This window comes from Empidonax traillii, unplaced genomic scaffold (assembly GCF_003031625.1).
Source record: "Empidonax traillii isolate 1590-97213 ecotype Southwest subspecies unplaced genomic scaffold, ASM303162v1 scaffold1094:size393979, whole genome shotgun sequence".
NCBI lineage: Eukaryota > Metazoa > Chordata > Aves > Passeriformes > Tyrannidae > Empidonax > Empidonax traillii.
Genome location: NW_020956287.1, coordinates 1 through 14,329, shown reverse-complemented (window position 1 = coordinate 14,329; position 14,329 = coordinate 1). Strand labels below are relative to the sequence as shown.

Sequence of the window (14,329 nt, the reverse complement as noted above, 5' to 3'; positions counted from 1 at the left end):
GTAACAATCACCACATCCCTGTGGTTTGACACTAATGCACTTCATTTAGCATGTCTTTTTAATAGCAAAATTTAAGATACTGCTTTAAGAGCTGCCTGAAGATACATCTTAAAACACAAGATCAAACCAAGCCGACAATCCCGTGCCTGATTTACTGGGAAAAGCAGAGTTTACATTAACAGGGAACTAAAAGACAATCCCTTTGAAAATGTCCCAGTACTTCTGCACTTCAGGGAGGCTATAAATAGGCAAGAGGCACGAGCATCTGCTGGTCTTTAAGAAAAAACAAACTGTTTTTGAGCACTCCTGGACGTGTAAGCAACCACATCACATGACAGCCTTGTTTAGAGGCCAGAACTCTTTCAAGAAGTCTAAGGCACAAGAACTACCTGTTTTTTTTTTTCTAGAGACAGCCTTAGCACTAGCAGACATCATGACATTTATATACACATGGAGATCCTGAAACCTTTTCAGATGACTGTTAAGCAAAACAGGGAATTAGTGCCCCTCTCTCTCCATGTTATTTTGTTGCATCTAAGCAATAACTTAATTTCTCTGAGAGGATTAAACATTCTGCCAATTCTGACATCAGTAACTTCTGCTCTCTCATGGTAGATTTTAAGTAATACAGAACTTAATGTTCCAAGACTACAGCAAAAGCTTTTAACCCAGAACAATAGAAAAGTGTTGTGGTAAACTTTGCCTGGAGCCAGTTTAGTTACATCTGGATATACGGCACCAAACCCAAGATAAACAAATTATCCCAAGTGGGAAAACCACCAAAATATCTTGATTCTAGAAGCTCTATTTTCTGCTCATGTAAAATTATGAAAGCAACTTACTATTCTTTGTTTTATCTGACTCTTGATCTGTGCTTTGTCCTTCTGTTTCTCTGGCTTTTGACAGAGATCCGATCTGGGACTGCAGGAGTGAAGCAGATTCAAGATAATGCCAAGTCCCAGCCTTTGTTGAGAAATTCCTCTTGCACTTAGAATGAGGAAAGAACTACGAAGTTGATTGGAAAGGAGGGTAAAAACCTTCATACCTTAGGCTTGTTCCAGACTCGCTTCAAAAAAAGATACCAGTGATACAGCTTTGCTGGAGGATGAGTTGTTTTGGCTGAGCTGCACCTAACAAGCTGTATCCTCTCAGAAGAGTTAACAAAGTTTCAGGATTAAAAGCCGCTTCATCTGTTCTGCAAAACACGTCTACCACATTGTCTCAGTTAGCAAATCTTCATGGAAATTCCTCCAGGTATGAAATACCAGCTGTAAACTAACTGATTCTCTCCCTCACTGGAGGGATAGATACTCCAGAACTGCCTGGACACAATCCTGTGCCATGTGGTCTGGGATGACCCTGCTTGAACAGGGAGGTTGGACCAGATGCCCCACTGTGGTCCCTTCCAACCTCACCCTGTCAGGGATTCTGTGACGGTGGCAAATCTTGAATTAGAACTTTAGGAAATGTTTAATTCTGCTCCTGCCTCAGATTCTCGAAAGCAATACTGAAATGCACGAGGACTTCCCATGTCAGCACACAGAGAGAAGTCAGAGCAGTTTCTGAAATCCCTGGCTCAGAGGTGAGACCTTTTAATTTCACATGAATACGCTAAAAATGCTACCTTCATAAACTGGGCAAGTTAAAACAAGCCCCTTTTCAGCTGTTTTCTTTTGTGGGTGGGGTTTTGTTTTTGTTTTACACTAACCAACAGCCCTGGCTGATACAGCTAAAGTCTCTGGAGGACTGTTACTTATTTTTTTCCACTGTTGATGCTATGGAGCCAGCGTAAGTCTAGAAGAGAAACATGCCGTTTCACATACGGGCCTTTTTTTGTTTGTTTGTTTTTAACAATAACAGTACAGGAAAATATTCTCTCAATGAATCCATCTCTGGTGAAGTGCCTTGCTAACTTTATTTGGGGAAGAAGAAAAGCCTGAGAGATTTGCAAGTTTACTATTTCAGAAAAAAAAAAACCAAGACTAGACTGAATTAGAATTACTAAATATCAAGACTCAAAACTTTCAGGGCAGTGAATATGACTATACAAAAGTATCCAACCTTTTGTTCAAAATATTATATTAGAAAGTGGAACCAGCCTTGCTACTGCAAAATAAAAATAACTTTTGAAGTTGCTAAGGCAATTAGTGTACCTAAGCCTGAGTCTATGTTGGTTATAGCCAGTGCATACATATTGGAATAAAACATTGCCACTGTCTAGGATCTTAGCTGACCTGCTTTTGTTAAAAGATATCAACTAGCTGCATCCTCAAAAAATCTCTAACAGCTGTGGAATATCAGACTGTTTCTCTCATGAACTCTTGGACAGTTCTAAGTAGAAGTAATAAACTATAAAATACCATGAAAAACACAGGTGTAAGGCTGACCCACAAGTCTAGGCTGTTCACTCTCGAAAAACCATACTGAGTGCACATAAAGTGAAATATAAATCTGATTTTGTGGTTAAGCAGACAACAGTATCTGCTCTAGAAGGATTTATTTTAATAAAATTTGCATGACTGTGCTTTTGGCAGCTTTGAAGTTTCCTTTTACCTGAAGTGTAGCAAAGGTTTCACATTCAGTGAGTCCTTCCTTCAGCACCTGGATGAAGTCAGCATTACAGTCAACACCACCTCACAGAGCAGTTCAGGCCAGCAAAGCTGTGGTGGCACAGCTGGGGGACTGCACTGAGAGCTTTGGGTGATCAGCCTGTGCCTCAGACTACAACCACGTCTCTAGTAATTAATCAAGATCTCAGCTCTGTGGCTTAAATCATCTTGCAGTAAATACTTCACCATGTGGTATTTGTCGTTGCCTGTGTAAGACTTTTTTTTGTAGACAAGGTAGTGCTTTTAGATGCCACTACATCATTTCCCATGGAAATGCCCTGCAAACACCTGTTACGTGGCACTGATGACAACTGTTCTTCTCTTGTTCTGTGGATACACTAGTATGCTCATAATGAGTGTTAACAGTTGAACTGACTGCTCACATTAGTGAAAATGACAGATTTATCACTAATGCCTCTTACAGATCACCCTTAATAAATTTGTCTTAACTCCCTTTTACCAACAGTTAAAATGTACAACTTGATTCCACCTTCTAACTAACGTCTAGGCTTGTTATGCTGAGGGTGAAAGGAGAATGATTACTAACCTGAATATCCTCTCTCATGTTTTCATTCACTCCTTAAATTTAGGTATATCCTGTTAATCTAGAAACAAAAATATCACTCATCTATCACCTTTGTGCAGTACTAGTGGTACTCCAAGAATGGAGCTCCCTGGGTTCTTTGGACAACTACTTGTGGAGATATAAAAGACACTCAGGAAATAATAATCCCCAAAACTACAAACCAAGGAGAAGTTAAAAAACAATAGATGGAAGACCAATTAATACATGTATTTGAGAGGAAGCTAGAAAAACTTCTAGCTCCTAGCCTAGAAAGCAAAAAGAAGGATTAAACTGCTGTCTGAATACACTGAGTTCTCAAAATAAAAGCTTACCACTTTTTTTTTTTTTTTAAAAAAAAAAGACTGAGAAGTAGGCAGCCATAACATCAACTGCTGAATCCAGTGGCTGTTTCTGTTGCTCTCATGCTGTTATTTTAGTTCATGAAACGATGGAAGAAGAAAGGCAAATCAAGTGCCACATAAAACAGGAGGGCTTTTTACCAGTCAGGTAACTCTTCAGTGTCACTCTAACCAAGTCTCAGTCCAGTGGATTGACCCTTACGGATGCAGTGGAACAGAATCTCCTGTAACCTCAGACACAACACCAACTTCATGGCCCACCCCTTCCCTAGCCCTGCCTGTGAATCACTGTGCATCAGAGGGAAAATGCTGCTAAGTGGATTTGACATTCTCTGACTACACACACAAGGATTTAGATGCCAGAATGCATCTGCATGTCTCGTAAAAAAAACCCTTAAGTATAAGAAGCTCTGAAGTCTCAATACAATGTAGGTTTTCACCATCTTGTCTGAATTTTCACCACCATAAACAGTCATTTTTGCACCAAAACTTCAGGCTTGGTCACCAATTTCGATTCACGTTCTTCAGTTTCTAAGGGTTCTATTTTTTGTTTTGCTTTTAAAGATGACAATTTTCACATCATTAAGACTAAATTACTTATGACTTACATTAGCACTAAAATAGAGCCCTCAGTGTTCCTAAGAGTCTTCAAATATCTAATGGATGATTACAGAGGATAATTAAAGAGAATCTCCTTTCCCTCCACTCAAAAATAAAATGCTGTTCTGTGTCCCTATCGTTGCTTTTTCGAAGCAGGGTGATCGTTTCCAGAACTGTTTGGTGTAGATATTCTGCTTAAGCAGCAAACACTCCAGGCTACAACTGATGAGTGACCTTGAGACAGCTCTTAGAAGGCAGTTGCCATAGTAACACCACCACAAATGTGGTACATCCTCAGCTGACACTGCCAATCTGGTACAACAGATCCATAATAAGTACATCTACTCCCTATCAGTGTCTCAGTGTTAAAGGAGGAAGTTACTGGGGTCTTTTGTTTGTTTGTTTGTTTTTGGGTTTTTTGTTTGTTTGGGGTTTTTTTTAGAATTATTTAAGAAATCTTGTGCTGTGGTAGACATTGTGTATGATATCAAGTGACTAAGGCTATATAAACACACAGGTCCACACAGTGTTAAATTAAGTTAGGTTAAATTACATTAAGCACCCTAAAATAATGTACTACTGAAAATTAAAGGTACTCAGTGTGTTATTCCAGAAAAGAGTCCTTAGCCAAGGAAGTGAATCTCCTGAAGAAACCCTGCAATAGGACTTCAGCTTATTTTCTTATAGTTATCTATCTTCCAGATTCTGTAATACAGACAGAGCTTATGGAACCCTGCTCTGTCAAACTACATGCAAAATGCAAGCACAGTGGATTGTTTTTGCATGCCAGAATATTCATAGTCTCACAGGGGAAACCTCTTCACCTTGAAAAAAAAAAAAAGCTTTCAAACCAACCTGGCACTGAGGAATAGTGTTGCCTTAAAGAGTTTACCCTACTAGCTCTTGTGAGCTCTGAAAAAAAGTTGAAATTTTTATTGAAATGTCAATAAAAATGAAGCAGAACTGAAGAGTGCTAAGTAAGAGAAACGTTAAGTAGAAACATTTCTGTTTAAAGACAAATGACTAATGAACAGATTCATACAGTTAATTATATCAACCAGCAGTCAGATGTTAAAGTTTGCTTTGAAACTAAACTGCAGTTTCAAAACCCTCAAACCAGCAGAAAAGGCCAATCACATACATTTCATAGTTTGTTCATGTTCAAGAGATCCTATTAAAGGTAAAACAGTTGAGGATTCTAATCAGAAACAAGTGCTAGGACTGTTCCGCCTCTGATAAAGGTAGCTCATTTCAAGGGTTTGCCCTATCATAACAGAAAAGCTTTGTTGAACTCCCACACCAGTGAAACCTGTGTGTCACCTAAGAGTTAATTCCATTTACAAGTCATACACTTAAAACAAGGTTTTTGGACACTCCAGTCTACAGACTCTGGTCCATAGTTTACTCAATCCAGTACCTGCCCTGAAAACTGCCAGAGGGGCTCCTGCATCCATAACTGTAACATAAAGGTAGATGCAGAACAGAAAAAAACTTCACAGACAATATTAAGCAAATTCCCCCCTCCAAAAAAATCAAATTATTTTTTGCAACTGTGTTACAGCACAATTATCAAAATACTGCTATGTGTCACTCTTCCCACTTCCATCACCTGTGAAATTCCAGGTAAGATGGCTATATTCCAAACTGCCCTGTGCCCTGTAAGTCTGTGATACCAGCACTGAGAGATTCTGTTTTGTGCAAGTGTTCATATAAACATAGATTACATTTCTATTTAGCAACAGTTTCCTACAATAAACAAGCTACAATGATTTGTCTTCAGCTGTGCATGCAGTTGTTTATTTTGGTCTATCTGCCCAGGTTCATTTGGAAACTATCTAGACCTAGACATGAAAGGCACTCTTGGTATAATAGTAAGACAATAGCTGTACACAAGATACATTCTGTACCGTCCTTCCCTTTTGTTTTTCTCCAGATGAAAAAAAAAAAAAAGAAATCTCTGCAGACCAAAAAATGTAACCTTGATCTCGTGGAAGTGAAAACTAGAATTTCAATAACACTAGATTATTAAGCCCTGAGTCCATCTATCAAAGCTGGCAACTATGTCAATCTGCTCTGCAGGTTCTTTTAGAAACACTTAATAGAGCTGTTAAAGATCTTGACTACTCTTAGTCCTTAACCTCAACCTAGAAACCAGGAAGTCTCTTACCACCACTGACCACACCACCACAGGAGAAAAGCAATAAAAAGTTTTTCATAACAAAGGCCAATATATTTGTATTTTACAGTCCTGGTAAATGTCCTTCACCCTAAACCCAGCAGCATGGGATTGGTGATCTTCTGAATCTTTACAGAAGTGATGCATTTAACAGATTGATTCTACTCCAAAATAAAACCATTGCAGCAGTACTTATCCCTTTCAGCAGGTTATTCAGCTTAGCAATGCATTTGTGCTACACAAGGAAAAACAACACACCTTAAATGTTTGCAGGTCGCTCCACGTGAGTTTTCAGAACAGCACACAACATACCCACTCAGTCCCTACCAACTTCAGTAACACTGTTTTTTTAATCCAGATACACAATGGTTGAGCTACCATTAACAACACACAGCGAGCATCTCATCCAGCTCTTCCTCACACAGGTTGATAGAGGGTGCTGAATTTGTCCTACCCCCAGGGACCACTTGAGCCTCTCTGCTGTAACACATTTACTGCAGAAACAGAATGTTAAAGGAGCTCCATCCAGTTCCATTTTGCTTCCACTCTGGCTGTTCCAGTCCCACCCCACCCATTTCCTTGCACTAGTCCTGGTGTTTGTGCCACCAGGAGCAAGCTGACCGCCAGGAGCTGTCTGGGGGGTTGAGTGTGATTTTGGGGTCCAGGTTTTACTGCTGGCAGTGGGGAGGGAATGGGTGATTTCACATTTCAAGCTGTTTGCTGACTGCAGAGCAGGGGGAAGAGAGGGAACAGAGAGGAAGCACAACAGCCCTGAATTGGCTCGAGAACTGTGGGAGTGGACTGTGCTGCCTTAGACAGCATTCCATGAAAACACATTTAAAGGGTTCTGGTTTGATATTTTCAGCTAATACGAGAAAGATGACAGTTAGCTGTGATCTGTGATGTTGTTTGCTCTTTGCTCAACACACTACCTTAGCTCCTACCCCAGCATTGCAGACAGAATAAAAATCTCAACCCGGTATATGAAGGATTCTTTAGGTCCTAACCCAAACCAGCCTAAGTTAATAATAAATATCTGTAGTGACAGAGAGACAGGACACGTTCCAAGTACAGAGTTCTTTAGATCTCTGAAAGGTCAGGGAGCTTTTTAGTAAACAAGAATAACTTACACAGAAAAGAGCTTCAAGGTAGACAAATGAGGTTAAACCTGTAGACCCATTCAGTTTGATTTTTCACTGTTGTATCTGAAGATACAATAATTTTGAAAATAACCACTGCATAGGCTTTAAAGTTCACTGCTTTTACAAAAGAATACTATTAGAACAGGGTATGTTTCCTACTGTCTTTCTTCCCTTATATATAAAGACAGGACAATTAAAATTTCTAGTTTAGCAGCACACAATCATTTTTTGGGGAAGGTTGGTCTAGAATTACTATCAGAAGGAAGAAGAGATGGATTGTCGCCTGGCAGTGATCACAGAGCAATAGGAACAGTTAACACAGACTGTAAACCAAGAAACTGGAGACAAGATTAATATAATCGATAATTGATTTTCAGCAAGCATTTGCTCACCAAATAGCTTGAAGTCTTAGTCAGAACAGGACTTCTAACTGAAATTCCAGCACTATAAGCATGCCTGCATGTTATTAAAGGAAATAGTGGAAAATTTTGCAGGCTGACATCCAGAATGTCTGCGGTTCCTTTTCATATTTCTCTTCTTGCAAAGCAGTTATTAGACCAGAACTTAAAATCTCCTTTTTTTTTTTTTTTTTTTTTTTTTTTTTTTTTTTTTTTTTTTTTTTCTTTTGTGAAGTCTGGAAATTTCCACTGCTTTAAAAGATTTTTAAAAAGCTTTCTCCAATGTACTGCTCAAACAACCTTCCACTTCTGCCTAAATAGACTCTTTAGTTTAAGGCAAAAATTTCATTGATATAAAGCAGAACTAGGATGAGGGGGAAGGAAAAAACTTTGCTCATGGACCAAAAGCATTGCTTGGCCAATGTGAAATATTATCAGACCGTGCATTAATCTTGATAGAGGTCACCTGAGGTTCAGACAGACGGGCAAGAGAAGATGAAGCAGCTGAGCATAAAGCTACCTGGCTGCTGTTCATTTGAACAGAAATTACAGTGGATGACAATTCTGTTCCCATCAAGTGATGGCTCTCCTCCTATTTCCTCAAATTTGCACTCATTTTCCACTGCACTGAATCCCACTCCTCATCCCTGTTACCTGCCCATGGTAACACAGCCAGTTCAGGTCTGGCAGTGCTGGTTCTGTCCCTCTGCAAGTCGGGTTCATGAGCCTCAAACCTACAGCACCAAAGGATTGGGAGTTCCAACACAAACCTGACAGGTGTAACACAGAAGCTTTTGAAAGCTTCTTCAGCCAGTGGGGGTGTTTTATTTTTTCAGTTTTCTGTGGGCTGATCAAAAGAACTGCCTGCTTTAAGGGGGCATCAAATGGGTATTCTGGGTTAACAGGAGGTGCTGGGTTTGTTCCATTTTATTCAAGTGAACAGGGTACAGACAAAGTAATTGTGCTTTTGCTGCCTATGATGAACCTATCCATGAATCTATGACTAGATAAATACTTATAATACTGATTAAGAGGGATTTCTATCAATTACTGCCTAAGAATGTTAGTCCATATGCTGAGGGCTGTCCACTGAGCCAGCAATCTCCACTCTGAACAGCACAAAGATAAAACTAATAGAACATAGAAGATAAAACCAAGAGCATACTACAGCAAAAGATGCTGCTAAGCCTGCTTTAGTTCACTGCAGCAAAGATGAACAGAGCACAAAAGGAAGTGCAAAAGAGAAAGTCCGATAAGTTAACCAGAAGCTGTTTGATGGAATTTGAGCAAGTTGGTTCATAAGTGGTTCTACAACCAAATATTTCATGCTGAATCATGAAATGGGGTTTGATTTCACCACCACATGACTCAGCTCATCAATATTTGAGCAATGGGAACTAAAAATAAAACATCAAACCCATGCAGTCTAGAAAGGCTCCTTTCTAGACCACAGCAATAACTTATTGTCTTTTAATAACAACAGTAAGATGTCTAAATGAAAAGTGAACTATTGCTTATGCAAGTCAAGAAGGCACCTTAACTGTATACCAGAGATTTTTGTCCTCACGAGACTTTAAAAGTCACATTTCACTCATTTGGATAAAAAGAGTAAAATAGCACCCTTTGGGCTTCCAATGTAAGGTAGAAATAGCTGCTTAGTCTTATTATGCTACATTTCATATCTTGTTGTCTAGCTAGAGCTCAGAACAGTTACAGGCCTGCTTAAGACTTAGAAAAACAAGAATTCAAAGGCTTTCAGATGAGTGAAATGGAAAAAAAACCCCACCAAAACACAGATCTCTGCTGTAAGCTTCCATTGCTTAGTCACCCTTTGGCATAGGGAAATATCAGAAACACTTTGGTTATTCTTCACATTTCTTTCCAAGATTATGCTCTTATTCTTTTATGTCTTTTTTTAAAAAAAAACAAGTCTCCAAAACAGCACATAAGAGAATTAGAACAATGATTTTGCAGTGGCTGGTGTTAGTGAGCCAGCTTTGCATCGTGCTTGTAGAAGGAGTATGTATATTTATGCTACTTCGTGTAATGTATATCTATATATACACATTTTGTGTTGTATATATATTTATACTCCTTTGTGTAGTTCAGAAAACCACGGGGTAAGAAAGAATCTCCTTGATTTTACCACACAGCCCATTGCAAACAGGTACCATCTTGCTTGCAGTGGGGAAAGTTATCAGCAAGTTATATTCACAGGCATTAATTCTCACGTTTGTCACAACAATTATGAAAGTTGAGATTCGTAGAAAAACAAGAACCAAGGAGGTGGGTATGGGATGGGTTATTTTTTAAATCTTCACCAACTCTCCCTCAGGAGCTTGATGTGTCATGTCTTCGTATTACAAAAGCCTAGAAGGAACAGCAGGGTTTGTGTTTTAATGCATTACCTGGAACTGTTGTGTTGATGTTATCATACAGCCAACTTATTTAACATAAAGCTGTCACTGTGAAGAAAAAACCACTAATAATCACTTGAAAGAGTTTCCCATTAAACATTATGACAGATCCTTTCAAATTAAAGCTCTTGCCCTTGCTCTTCATTAGGTAAAGACAACAAGCATTTGTTACTGTTTAAACTGTGTGTAGAACCATACTATGTGACCTGGAATACTGAGGTAGTTTTCCTTTAAAAGTTCCAAACTACTACCTGTTAATGAGTATAAAGCAGGAAGGACATTCAGCACATCTCTCCTCTTACCTCCAGGAAAACATCCATTTAATACAGCACCACATCACCCCATCACAGCTCTGCCTGACCTGGCTCAGTAACAGGAGCAGAGACACTTGCCTGGACACAGCACGGTGACAACTGAAGGCTTGTCCAGCTTGTGACCAACTACAAAGATAAATGGGTGTTCTAAGACCCTCCTATGGAGTGCAATATGTGAATTAATAGTCTTGCTATAGTTGCATTAGGAAGAGAGAGGTGCTGCATTACAGTTCTGTTGAGCACACGGCCCAGACAGACACTGGCATTGGAAAAGAAACGCTTAAAATTAAATTAATCGGGTAAGTTTTCAGTAACATCTTAAGACACTTGTTTTGAACACACGTGCTGATCTGCTTTATTCTACACTGGTACACTGAAGGTGGCAGACAAACATCCCCTCTGCCAATTGTTCTCTTCAGCAAAGACAACTGGCACATCGTCTCCAGACAACAGATTTCAGCTTGCTTTTTTCTAGCCTGGGTAGTTTCCCCGAGAATAATTTTAATTTCCTTTCCCACATTCACTAACTGCTCTTTTGCACATTTCTACCTATAGTAAAACTCAGGTTGAAGACTCTATTAGAAAGCATTCCTTTCACAAATAATTTAGGAACTAACTCTATTTGTTGAAGAGAGCACCACCATTCTTAACTCTTTTCTATTTGTAGTGTTGTTCAAAGACATGCTTGTGCTGCCTAATGATAAAATACTCCAGCAAGATTAATTTTTACCATTTGTTTTCATTAAGGGAAAGCCACTGCACCCACAAAGGGTATCACACTCTATTGCACCTCACCTAAAAGTTCATGGGGAAAACCACATGAAGCCCTTTGGAGATTCAAAGAGTAAGGTTCTTCCATACATTAAACAGCTTTATTTGCTCCTGACCTAACAATAACAATGTTTGCTGGAGAACTTTTACAGTGTTTTTAGATTTCTAGAGCAATCCTAGCCATGAAATGCAGCTGTGATAGTTTTAGACTTCAAGTCAAGACGCTATCCATGTTCTAATCTTCAAAAATGAATTTCACCTGGTGGAAAACAACCCTTTAAAACCAAGTTTCCAATAGGGCAATGACCCATAACCTAACAAAGAAAGCTTGACCTGAACAGGCTCACGTTTAAGGACTAAAGTAACAAAGGTGGGGCACGTGGTGTACCACCAAAACCAAAGTAAAAAAAAAAAAAAAGCCCCAACAACCAACCAAACAAAAAAACCCAGTAGCAACCCTCCCCACACACACAGAACACAGGGAATACTCAAAGGTAGAGAGACACTTGTAGAGCTGACCTTATCACCTCCACTCCTCTAGTATTGCAAGAGCACTCACAGCCTGAGAAGTAGGTGACTTTTACCATATCCCAAGGCTATTAAATTAAGTATTAGGGTCCATCTCAACTGTACCTCCCATTTATATGGGGCAACAAACAACTTGATGTAATCTCCTTCCAACTCAATGTAGCACACAGCTATCAGTGAGTGGAAATACATTTCACAGCAGACCTAAGTCAGGAGCAGTTCAATTCTTTCACAGCTGCCTCTTCCCTACTACACCACATTTACAAACATCAATAGGTCTAAGCTGAGGAGGAGGGGGGTAAAACAAACAAAAAACCCCCCCCAGGCACGCTGCCCCAGGATTCACATTACATATTTTTCACCACCCTCTCATATCCCTGGCACAAAGAGTACTATTCCTGCCCTCCCTCCCCCTTCCATTTCTTTAATTATAAAAACAAGTCCGGGGAATATTTAAGGTATTTCTAAATCCTCAAAAAGCTTCCACGCACGTAAAATGCAGAATATCCTGTATCACACAGTCATTCAAGATCACCTCTTCGAGGGAGGCTCATTTAAATGCAGAGTTGAAGCAACCTCCAGTGTCAGACTGAAGTGCTCAATATCATTTTACATGCTACCAGTGGCTTAATTTTGCAGGCAAACATCATCAAGACACCTTTTCTTTCTAAGAGTTCTTGAAAAATAAAACCACACACCCATTTTTCTATGCAATTGTAACAGAGACTAATCTTGAAGGTTTGGACTGTGATTTCTTGTCCATTATTAATAAAAAATGATCAAAAGATAAGGTTCCATTGTAAAACAGATTTGCTTCTCCTTCCTACTCTGCATTTTGTCTCACTGATACTATGGAAAAAAACACTGATAACTAGACAATGCAAATTGCCCAGTTAATTAATCCAAAGCCAGAATGAACAAGGGCTACAAAGGAAGAGTCAAAAGAAACCCAAAGCCATAAACAGGCCCAAAACCCACACAACTCATATGCCAAATAAAATCAGACTGGAAACAGCACACTGTAATCAGCAAAGGTACTCAAAGTGAGGCTGAATACTGGGTTTATCTTCCATCACTTCCCCTATCCCCCAGCCTTCACATCACAGCAGCAAATCCATCAAATCCAACGGTATTAGTTTAAAAAAAAAATAAAATAGAGCAGTAGTAACAGAGTTGAAAAAAATTCTGAACATCAGTCAGTTCACCAGTCCATTGTAACAGCTGCTAACAGTAAATACAATTACTATATGTTATAATGCACAACCCAGTCTAAAAAAAAAAAAATATGTAACAAAACCAAAGCAAACCAAAAAAAGCCCCAAGTCTTTATGCTTGGGCTTTCAAGCAGACTGTATTTTTTTTTCTGTGAAGCTATCTCGTGTTTATATTTAGAACACACAACTTTGTCTCATGTGTAGCAGCACATCGTAAGTTGGAAATATTTTATGAGAAAATACTCATTTCTACAAAATTGATGACAGAATTTTAAGTTTACTGTAAGTGTCCAGTTTAACTATATTATAGATACCATACAGCTTAACATTACCAACCCTCACACTGCCAGATTTGCTGTAGTTTTGTCCTGTTATTCCAGATAAGACTCCAACATAGTATTTTCTACTAACTTTTATCTAAAAGAGGAAGGAGATGCTGTCTGACTACGAGCTGACAGACTGAGAAGCTTCTCTTTCAAAGGAAAAGTTGACTGTGCTCAAGAGCAGGAGCAGAAACCACAAACAGAACCAACTTTAGAACCAAAGAGGATTCTGGGAATTAAGCCAATCCCAGACAACATCCCCACTCGTATTCACCCCATTTATATCCCAGAGTCACTGAGACCTACAATGGTATGCGACCTCGGGGGGGAAAAAAAGAGAAAAATCTTATCTCCATTCCTCAATAACACAATTTCATTACAGCTGCGAGGCAGAAATGGGTAAGAGGCACGGAAATCAAGCTTTTACTCGCGGTATTTCTCGTCTCTTCCCTTACGACCAGAGATAAGGAGACAAAAGAAGTCACCCCCGAAACTTACCGAGGCTACGGGATGACCAGAGGGAGATAACAAGGTCTCGGCATCAGATAAACCCCACCGGATTCCAGAGGGGCCATTCCAGCCCGAGCGCTTCACCCGCACATCCCCCGCGCTCAGGAGGAGGAACCGCGGGCCAGACGATTCCAGAGGCGAACCCGCGATTCCAAAGACGAACCCACAGCGACCTCCAGCCTCCCGGCGCCACAAGAGGAACCTCCTCCCCAAATCACCGCGCTCGGACCCGCATCGCCCGGCGGCACCGGGGAGGCTCCGCCGCACGCCCCAGCCCCCGGCACCGCCCCGGGAATGCCCCTTCCCAAAGTTACAGCGAGCGAGGCGCGGGCGCCCACGCACCGCCCGGGGAACCCCCTCCTCCCCTCCTCCTCCTCACACACAGCCCACCCGCGCCCTCCGC

The 14,329-nt window shown here is 40.1% G+C and overlaps 1 protein-coding gene across 1 annotated transcript in view; it reads right to left on the bottom strand.

The window, feature by feature from the left end:
- The window catches only part of NCOA3 (nuclear receptor coactivator 3), a 62,924-nt gene extending 48,864 nt beyond the window's left edge, over positions 1 to 14,060 (bottom strand). The window contains exon 1 of the mRNA XM_027904803.1: positions 13,915 to 14,060. The gene's annotated coding sequence lies outside the window, so the exon portion shown is untranslated. The remainder of the gene's footprint in view (positions 1 to 13,914) is intronic.
- Positions 14,061 to 14,329: the final 269 nt, after the last annotated feature.